At 42.1% G+C, this 16,129-nt stretch overlaps 1 protein-coding gene across 3 annotated transcripts in view; it reads right to left on the bottom strand.

Annotated features, from left to right (window-relative positions):
• Positions 1–16,129, bottom strand: part of fhit (fragile histidine triad diadenosine triphosphatase) — a 124,941-nt gene that overhangs the window by 86,737 nt on the left and 22,075 nt on the right. The gene's annotated exons all lie outside the window — the stretch shown is intronic.

Raw genomic sequence — 16,129 nt, 5'->3', positions numbered from 1 at the left:
TGTAAATGGCCTTTAGTTGAGTTTTAGCAGATAGCTCGAAAGTGATTTTCCATTTACTTTAATGTAATGATGAAGAGTTCTATCAAAAAATACCTAAAATAACCAGAACTTTGGAGCATAGCGTAGTACCCTGCTAACAGCATGAATTTGCCCATAAGCAGTCTACTGGACACACTTGATGTTATTTGGAGTTGAGCCAGTGTTCTTACATGTCTTTGTTTTACCCTTGAAAATACTGGAGCCAGACTAAGTGACAGAGACCACTAAAAACAAGATCACCCTGAGCGTGCTGTCAACACAGGTCACAATCATACCGTGTATTTCACAAATATTTGTGGGGCAAATAAAAGAAAGGCCACATGTATTCTGTACATGTGTTTATCTGACGTGAGACTCCATGGCAAGCAAAAAAACCCAAACCTGTCCCTGTGCACATGCACATGAATGAAAGAGAGACAGAGTTGTGCAATGTTTTCGTTGGATATTGAAGATTTCGTCAGTGCTCGTGAAGGTTATGGAAGGTTTTGATGCAGAAGGAAGGAAGGAAGGAAGGTTGGGTGGATGGATGATGGATGGATGATAGAGCAGGACAAGAATCAGAAAGAAAGGGGAATTAGAGATATATTAGAAATAATAATAGAGCTCTCTTTTTCTAATAATAGAAAAAAATAAGGTGACAAATCAGTTCTTCGGTCCCTGGACCACTGGCACATCAACTAAGGGAATATCTTTTGTTTTTTTGGTAAATCCTCATCATCATCATCCAATGCTAAGGCACATGAAACCTGTTATGTATCCTGGCATGTGGTGGCTCAGTCATTCAGCCTAGAGACCAGCCGATCTCTCACACTGTATAGTCTCAGGGCCAAACATATGGCAACAAAGATGTAGACAATCAGAAAGAGTCTGAACAGAAATAGTTCAAATATAGTTCAGAAAGAGTACAATTTTTTTCATTTTGCCATTTATTGGGTAAAATCACTCAAAATAAACAAATAAAACATAAAACATGCAATTTGTTTCTGGATAGATGGCAATGAGGAGAAGAAAGGCAGCATCCATCCAAACAACACTATCATTTCTATGGAGAGTGTCTGTATACTTCAATCTATCACCAGCAAAGAGCCTGACACCTGTTGTGAATATGTATGAGTGTATGGCAATTAAAAGCAGGAGAGCACTGACAATGATAGCACAGACAGAAGAGCTATGGGCCATTCAAAGCTGCAGAGATGTGATTCATCTGCCCCACACCACTCCACACAGCTACTTTATTGGTTTTGTAATTCCCCTCTTTTCTCCCCCTCAACTCTTTCCAATCCACTCCCACTTCCTTTTTGCTGGATCTGTGTACAAATTAATCTTTTCTGCTCCGCCCTTGCTTTTCAGCCAGACCCATACAGCAGCAAAACATCCCCTAAACAAAGAGAAAAAAGTGAAAGTCTTCAGAGACTGGGATTCAAAGTCACCCGAGACTTTTAGTAGCTACATCTATGGTATCAATTTGAAAGTCCTACGGACTTCTTTAGTTACGTGCATTCACAAACATTGGTGTTCACCCGCCTGGTGGGTCGACGACATCAGCTTTGCACATTTGAGCCATAAAATGTCATTACCGTCAGGGTTCGTGGGTCGTTGACCCAGTGATTTCAGTTTGTTCATGTTCAGTTTAGTTCACCACGTTAATGTTCTCACTTCCTGTTTTTTCCCGTGTCAGCTTGTCTCTTGTGTCATTAGTCAGATTATGTTCAGCTCTGTACTCACCTGTTTCCAATCATTGTCATCATTCAACCTGTGTATTTAATTCCTCGGTTTCACCAGTTCTTTGTCGTGTCATTGATGTTGATGTTGTGTACGCTGTCTGTTTCCAATCCAGCCAGTTCAGTCATCTCAGTTCAGTCAGCCCTCCGTTGCATGTCCTGTTTCATCTGCTCATCATAATAAAGCACCAGGTTTCACCTACCTGCGAGTCCTGTGTTTGGGTTCCTTCTTCCTCGCCTCCACACAAAACCTGACAGAATGACATGAATCGTGCCACAAAGACACGACTGGAACCCAGCGGACTCGGACCTCTATGAGCGGCAGGAGGCAGCGCTTTCCCGTTGGGCAGAGGAGCTCAGGGGAAAACAGCGGCTCTTCGCGGAGAGAGAGCACGTCTTCGAGGGGACTCGCCTGGCTCTGGGCGGGCCTCGGAGACGCCGCGTTCCCCCACCTGCTGCCTCACCTGCACCGGAGCATTTGCCGCGGAGAGTGGGCGTTTCTCGTCGCGTTTCAGCTGCTCCTTCTCTCGCCGCTCCGCTCCTCGCTCACACACCCGCCGCCTCATTCACTGGACCTCCAACCTCGCCATGCCACAGCGGCTCTGCCTCCCACCTCGGCTCAACGGAGGCTCCCGCGCCAGAGGCTCAGTTGTTTACCCCGCCCGCTTCCTCTTCCCGGAGAAAGCGGCGCACACACCGCCATAATATGGACCGTTTCGAGCAACTCCCGGTGGTGAGTTCCAGTGACTGCACTCTTCGTCTGATTCTTCACTTAAAACACGTAATAGACTCATCTCTGATTCATGGGGAGTTCCCCTCCTGGACGATGATGTGGACTGGGAAGATTTTTTTCTGTTCCCCCAAAGACTGGTCCTTCTGCCACCACTATTTACAGTCTTTGACTGAACAGAGGCAGTATCACACACCCAGTCTTTATTTCCACCCCTATCAGTCAGCCTACACCCAAACCTGTGCCAGCTCCCAGGAGGAGGGCAGCTGCGACCCAGTCCACTCCTGCACCCGCTCGTGTTCCTCGGGTGGGTGTGACTGGCATCCAGCCCCCTTCCATACCTGTCCATACCAGCACCCAGGCTGAGGGCAGCCAGAACCCAGCCTGACCTTTCTAGAGGCTCGGAAGAGCTAGCCTCTCCCCCTGCTAGTCTACCTCTTCATCCTCCTCCTGATCCAGCTTTCCATGCTCTAGCACTTTCCTGGTTAGGCTAGCCAACCTGTCCCCTGCTCAGGCACCAGCTTTACCAGCCCAGGCTGCAGCTTTTTCCCCTTCAGTAATTCAGTCGTTAGCTCAGCCATTAGCCTCACCAACCTCTGTTCATCCTTTAGCCTCCCCAGTCCAGTCAGATCACTCACCTGCTGTTTAGCTTCCAGCTCAGTCAGTCCAGTCTCCTCCTGTCCTCCAGTCTCCTCCTGTCCTCCAGTCTCCTCCAGCCCAGTCAGCCCAGTCAGTCCAGTCCCCTCAGTCAGTCCAGTCGCCTGCTGTCCTGTCATTCCAGTTGCCCGCAGCTCAGTCGCCTCCTGTCCGGTCGCCTGTAGCTCAGTCACCCATCCTCCCACCGCCTGTGGTCCAGTCAGTTCAGCCTGTAGTCCAGTCTCTGGCCCAGTCACTCATTCACCATCCATTCAGTTTCCTGACCTGCAGCCACAGCATCCAGAGCCAGCTGTGAGCTCTCTAGTCCCTCCGTCCTGGACCCCCCCTCCGCCCACACACACCTCCGCCCACCCTGTTCTGTTTTTCTTTTCTTCCGGCCATCGGGTGCCGGCCCTTGAAGGGGGGGGGGGTTAAAAAATGTCATTACCGTCAGGGTTCGTGGGTCGTTGACCCAGTGATTTCAGTTTGTTCATGTTCACTTTAGTTCGCCACGTTAATGTTCTCACTTCCTGTTTTTTCCCGTGTCAGCTTGTCTCTTGTGTCATTAGTCAGATTATGTTCAGCCCTGTACTCGCCTGTTTCCAATCATTGTCATCATTCAACCTGAGTATTTAATTCCTCGGTTTCACCAGTTCTTTGTCGTGTCATTGATGTTGATGTTGTGTACGCTGTCTGTTTCCAATCCAGCCAGTTCAGCTATCTCAGTTCAGTCAGCCCTCCGTTGCATGTCCTGTTTCATCCGCTCATCATAATAAACCACCAGGCTTCACCATGACAATTACATGGCGTCTGTCAATGATTCTAGAATCAACTGACAAGAATCAATGAGAATAGTTCATCCATTATTTAAACCTGATGAATCTCTGTTCATATCTTACTGACAGAATAGGCTGATTGGTGGTGACTCCTGAAACGAGACACCAGAGTTGTCAAAAGCATCTTTAACTTCAAGGTATGCAGGGGTGGTGGGCACATCCTTTTATTGTCCTATGTGGGACCATTATTTGTACTTTATGTTGCTAACATTATTTTATGTTTGTAGCATGTTTCATACAGCATGACAATGGTACAGTGGGGCAAAAAAGTATTTAGTCAGCCACCGATTGTGCAAGTTCCCCCACTTAAAATGATGACAGAGGTCAGTAATTTGCACCAGAGGTACACTTCAACTGTGAGAGACAGAATGTGAAAAAAAAATCCATGAATTCACATGGTAGGATTTGTAAAGAATTTATTCGTAAATCTGGGTGGAAAATAAGTATTTGGTCAATAACAAAAATACAACTCAATACTTTGTAACATAACCTTTGTTGGCAATAACAGAGGTCAAACGTTTACTATAGGTCTTTACCAGGTTTGCACACACAGTAGCTGGTATTTTGGCCCATTCCTCCATGTAGATCTTCTCAAGAGCAGTGATGTTTTGGGGCTGTCGCCAAGCAACACAGACTTTCAACTCCCGCCACAGATTTTCTATGGGGTTGAGGTCTGGAGACTGGCTAGGCCACTCCAGGACTTTCAAATGCTTCTTACGGAGCCACTCCTTTGTTGCCCGGGCGGTGTGTTTTGGATCATTGTCATGTTGGAAGACCCAGCCTCGTTTCATCTTCAAAGTTCTCACTGATGGAAGGAGGTTTTGGCTCAAAATCTCACGATACTTGGCCCCATTCATTCTGTCCTTAACACGGATCAGTCGTCCTGTCCCCTTGGCAGAAACACAGCCCCATAGCATGATGTTTCCACCCCCATGCTTCACAGTAGGTATGGTGTTCTTGGGATGCAACTCAGTATTCTTCTTCCTCCAAACACGACGAGTTGAGTTTATACCAAAAAGTTCTACTTTGGTTTCATCTGACCACATGACATTCTCCCAATCCTCTGCTGTATCATCCATGTGCTCTCTGGCAAACTTCAGACGGGCCTGGACATGCACTGGCTTCAGCAGCGGAACACGTCTGGCACTGCGGGATTTGATTCCCTGCCGTTGTAGTGTGTTACTGATGGTGACCTTTGTTACTTTGGTCCCAGCTCTCTGCAGGTCATTCACCAGGTCCCCCCGTGTGGTTCTGGGATCTTTGCTCACCGTTCTCATGATCATTTTGACCCCACGGGATGAGATCTTGCGTGGAGCCCCAGATCGAGGGAGATTATCAGTGGTCTTGTATGTCTTCCATTTTCTTTTTTTTTTCTTTTTTTTTTTTTTTTTTTTTTTTTTTTTTTTTTTTTTTTTTTTAAACTTCTATTTAAACTTCATTTTTGTCTTCCATTTTCTGATGATTGCTCCCACAGTTGATTTTTTCACACCAAGCTGCTTGCCTATTGTAGATTCACTCTTCCCAGTCTGGTGCAGGTCTACAATTCTTTTCCTGGTGTCCTTCGAAAGCTCTTTGGTCTTGGCCATGGCGGAGTTTGGAGTCTGACTGGTTGAGGCTGTGGACAGGTGTCTTTTATACAGATGATGAGGTCAAACAGGTGCCATTCATACAGGTAACGAGTGGGGGACAGAAAAGCTTCTTACAGAAGACGTTACAGGTCTGTGAGAGCCAGGGATTTTCCTTGTTTGAGGTGACCAAATACTTATTTTCCACCCTGATTTACGAATAAATTCTTTACAAATCCTACCATGTGAATTCATGGATTTTTTTTTCACATTCTGTCTCTCACAGTTGAAGTGTACCTCTGGTGCAAATTACTGACCTCTGTCATCATTTTAAGTGGGGGAACTTGCACAATCGGTGGCTGACTAAATACTTTTTTGCCCCACTGTAGGTAGTAAAACCATACCTGGCTAGAAAACCCCCCAGTGTAGCACCAAATAGTTACTTAAAAGCTTGTTAGCATTGAAAAGTTCTGATTTGAAATCTGTTTTTTACAGCATACATGTCTTTAAAAAAAAATCAAAATATAGAGAAATGAGAATTCTGCACAGTGCTGTATATTTGTGTTAAATATTGTAGGTCCATTCACACATGAGTGGTCGGAAAAGGATTTATAGGAGCACAGCGCAGGAAAGGAGACTGCCAAATGTTCATGTCTTTTTCCACAAAATGCAAAAAAAACCCAGATTCTAACAAACCAGTATATGTATTATTATTATTATTATTATTATTATTATTATTATTATTATTATTATTATATTTGACCGTACTCTAACCCTAGAATTTTATAGTACCCCTCTATATGGCTGGAACAGCGTGGTTAGTGAATGAGATGGCCATCGTAGTGGGATGTGAACGATGGTTTGGCTGCAGGAGAGGGGTGGAGAAGCAGGTTCAGGAGGCAGTGCTTGGGGAAGGCTAAAGGCCACGGCTGTTCCTCATTGTTTCCATCATGTCTTCTCTAGTTCAGTAGAACAAAGAGGTGGGAATGGGCGAGACAGAGACAGCATCTGAGGAAGGCTTACACACCCTCAAGTGGCTGAAAAGCTATCGTTGTTAGTATTTGTGCACATGAAGCACTGTTAGTAAAACATCACATGTTGCTGAGTGCATGGGTCATATGTTCACAGGCATATACACATCATAATAATGGATTGGATTTATAAAGCGCTTTTCAAGGCACCCAAAGCGCTTTACAATGCCACTATTCATTCACTCTCACATTCACACACTGGTGGAGGCAGCTACAGTTGTAGCCACAGCTGCCCTGGGGCAGACTGACAGAAGCGAGGCTGCCATATCGCGCCATCAGCCCCTCTGGCCAACACCAGTAGGCGGTAGGTGAAGTGTCTTGCCCAAGGACACAACGACCAGGACAGAGAGCCCAGGGATCGAACCGGCGACCTTCCGGTTACAGATACGCTTCCCAACTCCCTGAGCCACGGTCACTCGAAATTAATACATCAGTATTAATTTCATTGACCAATAATTTTTTATCATACTTTTCATTAATATTCTGATGAAAATGAGATAAAAATGATTTATTTACGTCTCATAAATTCACACTGATGCGTATATGCTGAGTTCACTCACTCACTATAGAGAGATAGTATAAAAACCCAGGCAACAAGGGTTTGGGTTGAAATTATAATTAATGCATGAGGACAAAAACTAAGATGAGTGTATTGATACTTTTGTCAATGAATACAAATGGGATGAAAATATTCAGGATAGGCAAGATTAGAATGAATCTCTGGAACATGCTGGAGATTAGAGATCCAGCAGTTTCCAGTTCATGGCAGGATTGGTAAACTCTGGGCTTTGTGAAATGACACACTATCCCACAGGAAGCAGTTATCTGAGTTACTATCTTCTTCTGAGTTACCTTTCTACTCTTACGTCGGACATGAAAAAGGCATTTTAGCCCAGACAGCTGTGGACCACTGGGTGTGTCTTTTTCAGACTATTCTCTGTAAATCCCCGAGATAATTATGGGGGAAAAGGACAGCAGTTGGCCAGTGATTGTGTATATATAATATTAGCTTTTCCAAATTTGTATATACAACAGTAGTGCTCTAAATTAACCTCCTAAGACCCGAACTCTTCCACGGCATGCATTTTTTATTTCTCTTTGATAGTTGGGCTGATTGGGGCCCGATGAATGTAAAAACAAAGAATTACCAAATTAATTTTTTTTTACATTATTTTAGTTTTTATGAAAAATAAGAGCCACATACGAGGATATTCGTTTAAAATTCTGATAGAACAGTAGCAGCATAATGTCCTCGTAAGTGGATATCAGGTCCTTGCAGAGCAAACTTGAGCATTTTGGTCTAAATAACCCAAAATGTGACGTCCACATATGTGGACGCAGGTCCTAGGAGGTTAAATAACAAAATCTCCACCACAGTAAGAAGCCATTCTTAAAGTGTAGGTTGACACAGTATGAGCTCAGTCTAACTGCATGTCTCTTTCAGCACTGACAGATTTGACTCAGTTATTGTTTGGTGCACTTTCAGTAATGTCTCTTTAGGCCTTTTCGAGCAGTAAAAGCAAACACCTCAGGGATACAGATGGAATGAATGAGGCAGGCAACGCTTTTGTTCAAGAACTTCCTTTGACTTCTTTCCAAAAAGTTTTGTTTACCAACCTCTGAGAGTAACTGCCGACAGTGCTGAGGATGTTGCTGTATAGCGAACAATCACTGATCATCAGTCATGCCAAACAAGAGTGTCTGTGCACAGAGAGGGAGAAACTCTGTGTGGTGGATAAACGAGATGAGCTGAGGTTTCCCTGGTGATGTGTAAAAAGAGTATTTTAGAATATTTTTCATTTCAAAATGTCACATTGTGTGACAGCTTCCATATCTCTTGAGCAGAAAGGTATGTCTGCTCAATTAAAGATGGCAGAAGTAATTTCAGCCTTGTTCTTATACAGTGCCTTTCTTCTCCACTTGAGCACCAAAGTGCTTTATACAGCATGTCTCATTCACCCATTCACACACAGTCATACTCCTGAACGCATCAAAAGCAACTTAGTCCTGTATCTTAATATTGAATCGGTGTGTAACTTTGCCAAAACAATGTTGGACTGTGGTTTTCTCTGGTCCCCTCCCCAATCGGACCAGGAGGGACATGTTTAGCTTGCTGGCTGTCTGAGTGGTGCCCAAAGAGCGATGTGGGCTTCATAGATAATTGGGAAACTTTCTGGAGGAAACCTGGTCTTTTTAGGAGAGACTGCATCCATCTCACTTTAGATGCAGCAGCTCTCATTTCTAGAATTAATTAATTCTTCGATCTTAAATATGATCAACCTATCTCTAATAATCAGCTATGTACCACAGGCCTTCAAGCTGGCTGCAGTTAAACCTTTACTCAAAAAGCATCTCTAGACCCAGCAGTCTTAGCTAATTGTAGGCCAATCTCCAACCTTCCTTTATATCAAACATCCTTGAAAGAGTAGTTGTCAAACAGCTAACAGATCATCTGCAGAGGAATGGTTTATTTGAAGAGTTTCAGTCAGGTTTCAGAGTTCATCACAGCACAGAAACAGCTTTAGTGAAGGTTACAAATGATCTTCTTATGGCCTCTGACAGTGGACTCATCTCTGTGCTTGTCCTTCTTGACCTCAGTGCAGCGTTCGATACTGTTGACTATAATAATTTATTACAGCATGCTGACCAGCATATTAGAGCATGTAGTAATACTCACAGGGGTTCATATGATTGTTGGGTTTTTCTGCTTTTTTTGTATTATTGCAGGGTTTTTACCTTAAACCGCATTGAGGCGGCCATTGTTGTGATTTAATTTTATAAATAAAACTGAATTGAACTGAACTGAATAGACAATGTCTGGTCAGCTGGTACTATTTTTTTTTTTAAGACTATTAATGGAGTCTTCATTAAAGGACATATCACAGTTTGGGTCATGGCAGCAGCACCTCCTCAGAATATAGGAATACAAATAAATAAATACAAATTTTCCTCCTTTACATGTGATTTCCTCTTTTAGCATCATCTGTAAAGAGAAGGAAAGTTTGGGTATCTGTAGCAAGAAATTACCAGCCTTCCATCAACCTTGGTGTCATCCATTTAACTGCCTGTCCTCATTTATTTATTTCTTTATTTTTTTTGGCCATTAGACATTGGACTGAATGACAAATTTGGAAGAGACTCTCAAACATACATTAGGATTGAGAGGGGAGGAAAATGACTCAGTAGGTGAGGTTATGCATTACAGGTCATTATATGAGCAGCCTGAGAGCCACTCAGCCACCATTAACCACGATGAGGGGCGAATGGGACCACTTCCTGCTGGGACGTAATGGAAGAGATGTGGAGTACATGTTCAGAACTGCTGGCTTCAGATGTTCCATGCTGGAAATTAACACTAAGGCCACACTCTGGACTATAGCACAGAATCCGTTTTTAATGCACTGCTTATAATTCCCTCGAAGCACAGGCAGACGCAAGTGGTTTTCTGTCACTGGTTTATTTGAAGACTTCTCTCCAAAGCCACCGTGAAAACTATACAGCATTAACAAAATAAAACTCAGCGTAAGACACAGCAGTAAAAACACTGTACAACAAACACGATAAATAAATAAATACCTCGTTGGCTGCAAAAGGGGAATTAGCCGCCGTTCTTCTGAGGTTTCCTTTAACCGTTTAACCGTGTGTAGTTAAAGTCCACTTAACATGTCTTTCAATAAAAACCATCCTTTCTGCGCGCTTACAGGTGCTTTTCTTCTTTCTACCCAAAGAGGAAACTAGCGCAACTTGTAAGCAAACTTGACTTTCAAAATAAAAGCACCAAAACATTGACTACAAAAAACAAAGTAATGTACAGCTTAAACAATTTACAATCACGACATGGATCTTGACAAGATAAAGAAATAATACAAATTATATACAATGTCATCATGCCAACAGCTACACTGCCCACAAGTCATTTATAGCAAAAACTGTTTCTCTGCTACCTTAAGTGGAACTGATGTACATAATGTGTGATAATGTCACTCCATATACAGTACAGTTAGCAAACAGAAATGTAAGTGTTTGAAATAAGCACTGTTAAAATAAGACAATATTTCAGTGATTCTTAGGAGCTGTGGCGTGTCCAGCGCCACCCCTCCAACCAGACTGGCCACCCCAGGTGCCATCCCGAAGCTAAAACAATAAAATTCAATCAAATATCAAATGTACGATTATGTTTCCACAGTGAAGCTCAGATATCCAAGTGTAAGTGAATGCAGCATTGGCTTCTGCACTATGAGCATCACGTTAGCAAAGGAAGGAGAGCCAAGCACGAAAGACGGCAGAGCAGAAAACAATTTTTCGGCGAAAGAAAATGAGGAGAGAATAAATGTCCCGGTAATAATATTAAGTTTGTTGAGTTTAGTAAACTTCGGTGAAATTAGAATACCAAGGAAAAAATAACACTTAAAGAATTACTGCAACCGTCGAATACTTCAGACAGTAGACTGCTGGGGGGAGCTAGCATAAGAGTTATGATTTATAAGATATAATCCACGTCGTAACATTGCTGTGTGGAGCTGCAGGTTTGGTTGCAGGTTAATACTGGCAGTGTCACCATGCCAGCTGACTGTATGTCATCATCAGCCAGTGTTGTTCTTTATACATTAATATTACCAAAGTTTACCATAAGGCAGCACTTACACTACACTGTGCGGTCTAGCTAATTTCTCTCATTACTTTCCTATCTGCCAGCTCCATGTTATGAATAGAGTGTAAATCACCCCTGTGCCATGTTCAATGCAGGGATGTGCAGTTCTGGTTCTCAAGGCTCCTGTCCTCCCGGTTTCAGATGTTTCCATACTTCAACACAGCTGGTTTAAAGAATCATTTACAGACTCGCACAAATAGGCGTTTGGGGATTATTTGATTTGAACTGGCTATGTTGGTATAGGTAACATCTAAAACGTGCAGGATAGGGGTCCATGAGAGCCAGAATCTGACATCCCTGACTTCTAGTCAAGGTCATACATCAGGAAAGTTGTTGTTGTCTTTTTTTAACAGGCAGATAAAGTTTTGCATTGGCTAATTTGCCAATTGTATGTTAAAAATGTTTGTATTTTAATATTCAAAAATGTTTTGCCCAAAACATATGTGCACTACATGTCAGTAAAAATACTATGTAAATATTGCTGTCCTTGAATGCTGAATAAACACTGACAAAGCACTGATTGTATCTCTTGTACTTTATCAACGCAGTATCTAAAAACTTTGCACCGTAGTGGTTAAAATCTCATTCTAATGAGAGTTAAAAGCGCATTCGGTTATTATGTTTGTAGGGTTATTGAATTATGGTTAACCGTTGGTAGAATTTTTTTTTTTACATTATCTGCCAATTACATCTGCCACCCTTCTCCAAATCTGTGCCCCTATCTGGTCCCCCCAACAAGTATTTTCTAGACACACCACTGTTTAGGAGGAACCGTGAAAACCAAACAATGAATTCAAAGTTTCAGCCTAATTCATCACAAGGATTAATCAAACATATATATCATAGATGTTTGAGCTATTATCATTATCAAGTAAGTCTTTTAATTTTCAGGGTTAAAGTTATTCAAGTGCCAGGGCTGCACTGTATCAAGCACATCCCGTCTCAAACACGGTGCTCTTGAGTAAAATACAAATAATAATAATAATAATAATAATAATAAATAACTTTATTTATAAAGCACCTTTTAAGACACCCAAGGACACTGTACAATAGGATAAAACACATAACAGAACAATGACACAATGAAGAACAATAAAACAAAAGCACAAGATACAGTGGGTTCACAGTGAACATGCAGATTTGAACAGATGGGTTTTGAGTTGAGATTTAAACTGGGGGAGAGAACCAATGTTTCTTATATTTGGGGGTAGAGAGCTCCACAGCCTGGGAGCAGAGCAGCTGAAAGCTCTGCTTCCCATGGTGGTGAGGCGGAAGGAAGGTACAGCAAGCTGGATAGAAGAAGATCGAAGTGAACGGGCAGAACAGGTGGTGGTTAACAGGTCAGAAAGGTGAGGAGGAGCAAGGTTATGAATGGCCTTGAAGGTGAGCAGAAGTTTGAATATTATCCGGAATTTCACAGGGAGCCAGTGAAGTTCCTGAAGAACAGGGGTGATGTGCTAGCAGAGTTCTGAACCAGTTGAAGCTTATGGAGGGATTTTTGGGGGAGACCATGCAGAAGAGAGTTGCAGTAGTCAATACGGGAGGTAACGAGACTGTGGACAAGAATGGACGTAGACTGGGTGGAAAGAGAAGGAAGTAATCTGTTAATGTTAAGTAGATGGAAGTAGGCAGAACGGGTGAGATTTTTGTTGTGAGATTTATAGGAAAGTGAACTGTCTAGATAACACCGAGGCTCTTAATCTTAACCTGAGGAGAAGTGAAAGCTGTGGAGTTATTGATAGTGAGTGAGAAATGGTTCGCCTTCAAACGTTGGATTTGGTACCAATAAGGAGATTTCAGTTTTATTCTCATTGAGCTTTAGAAAATTAGAGCTAAACCAGGATTTTAATTTGGATAGATATTCTGTAAGGGAAGAAGGTGGGAGGGAGGAATCAGGTCTGCAGGAGAGATATAACTGGGTGTCATCAGCAAAACAGTGAAAGAGTAGATCAAATTTGCAGAAAATGGTACCTAGAGGGAGGATGTATATTCTGAAGAGAAGAGGGCCTAAGACTGAACCTTGGGGTACACCAGAAATGACCGGGAAAAGACGTAAGTGGATTGATTTCAGTTGAATAAACTGGGAGCAGTCAAGGAGATATGATTGAATCCAGGCGAGGAGTGTGTCAGAGATGCCGAGAGAGGAAGGTCTGCTTAGAAGGACAGAGTGAGAGATGGTGTCGAAGGCTGAGCTCAGATCCAAAAGGACGAGAATGCTGAGTAGACCAGAGTCAGCTCCGATTAGAAGATCGTTAGTGACTTTAAGTAAAGCAGTTTCTGTGCTGTGACATGAACGAAAACCAGATTGAAATCTCTCGTAGATGTTATTACTAACCAGGTGTGAATGAAGTTGAGCTGCAACTACTTTTGAGTATTTTAGAGATGAAGGGTGGATTAGAAATCGGACGGAGGTTGTTAAAGTTGTTAGGGTCTAAAGAAGGTTTTTTCAGTATGGGAGAGACTGAAGCAATCTTGAATAAGGAGGGAACGATACCAATGGTGAGTGAAGAGTGGAAGATAGCAAAGATGAGTGGGAGTAAGGAAGAGAGGCAGGATCTCAGTAAGTGCGCTGAATAGTTGAACGATGCACAGTGACACCGTCTGCAGCAAGATGATGTTGTAGGTCTTTGGAGCTGGTCTGTGGGTTGACTATGACTGTTCTCACCATCCTTCGCCTCTGCTTACCTAAGATTTTTCTTGACCTGTCACTTCCGGCCTTAACTAGAACTGTGCCTGTGGTCTTCCATTCCCTCACTATGTTCCTCACAGTGGAAACTGACAGCTGAAATCTATGAGATAGCTTTTTGTATACTTCCCCTAAACCATGATGTTCAAGTCATTTGAGAGTTGTTTTGAGGCTCCCATGTAGCCACTCTCGAGAGAAGATGCAAAGAGGAGAGAAACTTGTAATTGGCCACCCTAAAGACCCTTTCTCATGACTGGATTTACCTGTGCCAAGTGTCAATGAGCTTACCAAACAAATTTTATGTTCCAATAATTAGTGCTGAAGGTATTCAAATCAATAAAACGACAACGGTGCCCAAATTTATGCACCTGCCTAAATTAGTTTAAGTAACTATTGCACACTTTCTATAAATCATATAACTTAAATCTAAGTTAGTAATCCACAGGCCTAAATTACAGCTTTATCAACTAAAATTAAATCATTTGAGCAAATAAATCAAACTAAACCACAACGTTTGTCTGTGCTGCATCTGCTGTCTGGGGGGGAAGAGTTGTAGTTGTTTATCCAACCACAGAAATCCACTGTACAAGTAAATGTGATTTTTTTTGTTACCAGGCAATGTTCTTTATATATATATATTTTAATATTGATCTTAAAGAGTAAGAAGTCAGAATAATGTCTCTTCTGCATATATCTTCCTGTGAAACTGAAGTGGGATATTTTGCACAAAACACCTCACAATCCAACAGCTAACAAATGATTTTGTTATTTAAAAAAGAAATGTGTTTTTTTTGAGGTGTAGAAACACGAGACTGCTTTTGAGCCTTACTGTACTCAGCTGAATGAATGAATAGTTATAAATAATTAATAAAATCATCACTATTGTGCCGTCCCTTTCTCTGGAAACTCCAATATAGATCCTACTGCTGACTGAAGCAACAGGTAAACATTCTCTATGATTACAGACTAATGAAAGTGTCAATGTACTAAACATTTGATGAAAATGTTGCTCTTTATTGGAGCTACATTCACAGATGTGACCTCCAGATAACCAGAATGATATTCCTTCCTTTTTATTGCTTTTCTTAAAAAAAAAACACTGGCTTTGTCAAGGTTAGAGTGATTTTGTATTCTTCCACACCCAACATCTTGACTAACGGCAAAACAATAACCCCTGACCAACTAGGCACATACCAGAAGGTACTGCATGATGTTCCAGAATGCTGTGGTTTTGGTTCAGGGTGCCTCTCACTATGTACAAGTCACCAACCCTGATTCCACCAAAACAGCCCCGGACCATCACACTTCCTCCTCCATGTTTGACAGTTGATGCCACACACTGTGTAACCGTCCTTTCACCTACTCAACAGTGTACAGAGATCCTGCATGATGAACCAAAGATTTCAAATCTTGATTATATCAGTCCATAATACCTTCTTCCAGTCTTCAGTAGCCCAATGGCGGTGTTTCATGGCTTAGCGAGGGCTATCTTGCTGTAGCTCATCCTCTCAAACCTTGACCTACATTTTTAAGTGTTATGACGGTCTTTCTTTCTTCTGTTGTTAATCACTTTTTTCTCCCCATTTTTGTAGCAACACACTACTTTCTGCAGCACAATACTGTTTCAACTCTTGCTCACGAGGGTATGGTACCACAGTGTGCTCCAACACTGGTTTCATGCAGACAGAGGGGGCTGTAAGTAATCCAGTAAAGTTGGAACACCTGTAGTAATTAGTAGCACCAGCTTTTAAGGCTTGATCAACCTCCATTAGTGCAGAACAGCTTTAAATTATTAACCCATGTTGTGTTCGCTGAAAACTCTATTTCTTTTAAATAATTTGGAAATTTACATGATTTTTTAGTTTGGGGTAACGTTACCTTTTCTTTCTTTTTTTTTAACCTCTGGCAGTTCTTCACTTCCCTTTGTACCATTCAAGCTATTCATTGGACTTAAACTGCAATAAATAACTGGTCAAATTGGGATGTTCTAAAATGTTTAACCGGTTCTGTATATGATCCACGAGGCATCAAATCTAGCTGGGATTAAGGACACAGAAAGCTGCAGTTTTTAAACATTTAAATGACAAGTCTAGGAAGTCAAAAAAGACATTTTATGAGTGCAAATTCAGAAGGCACATATAGCTGCTCAGGATGTAGAGCTGTTACATTTCATGTACATCTGGAGATAATCCTCTATTTTTGGCCAGTTAATAGAAGAACAAGACGGACACGGT

Source organism: Neolamprologus brichardi, chromosome 13, assembly GCF_056152115.1.
Source record: "Neolamprologus brichardi isolate AB-2024 chromosome 13, ASM5615211v1, whole genome shotgun sequence".
Taxonomy (NCBI): Eukaryota; Metazoa; Chordata; class Actinopteri; order Cichliformes; family Cichlidae; genus Neolamprologus; species Neolamprologus brichardi.
This window is presented reverse-complemented; position numbering and strand designations above follow the sequence as displayed.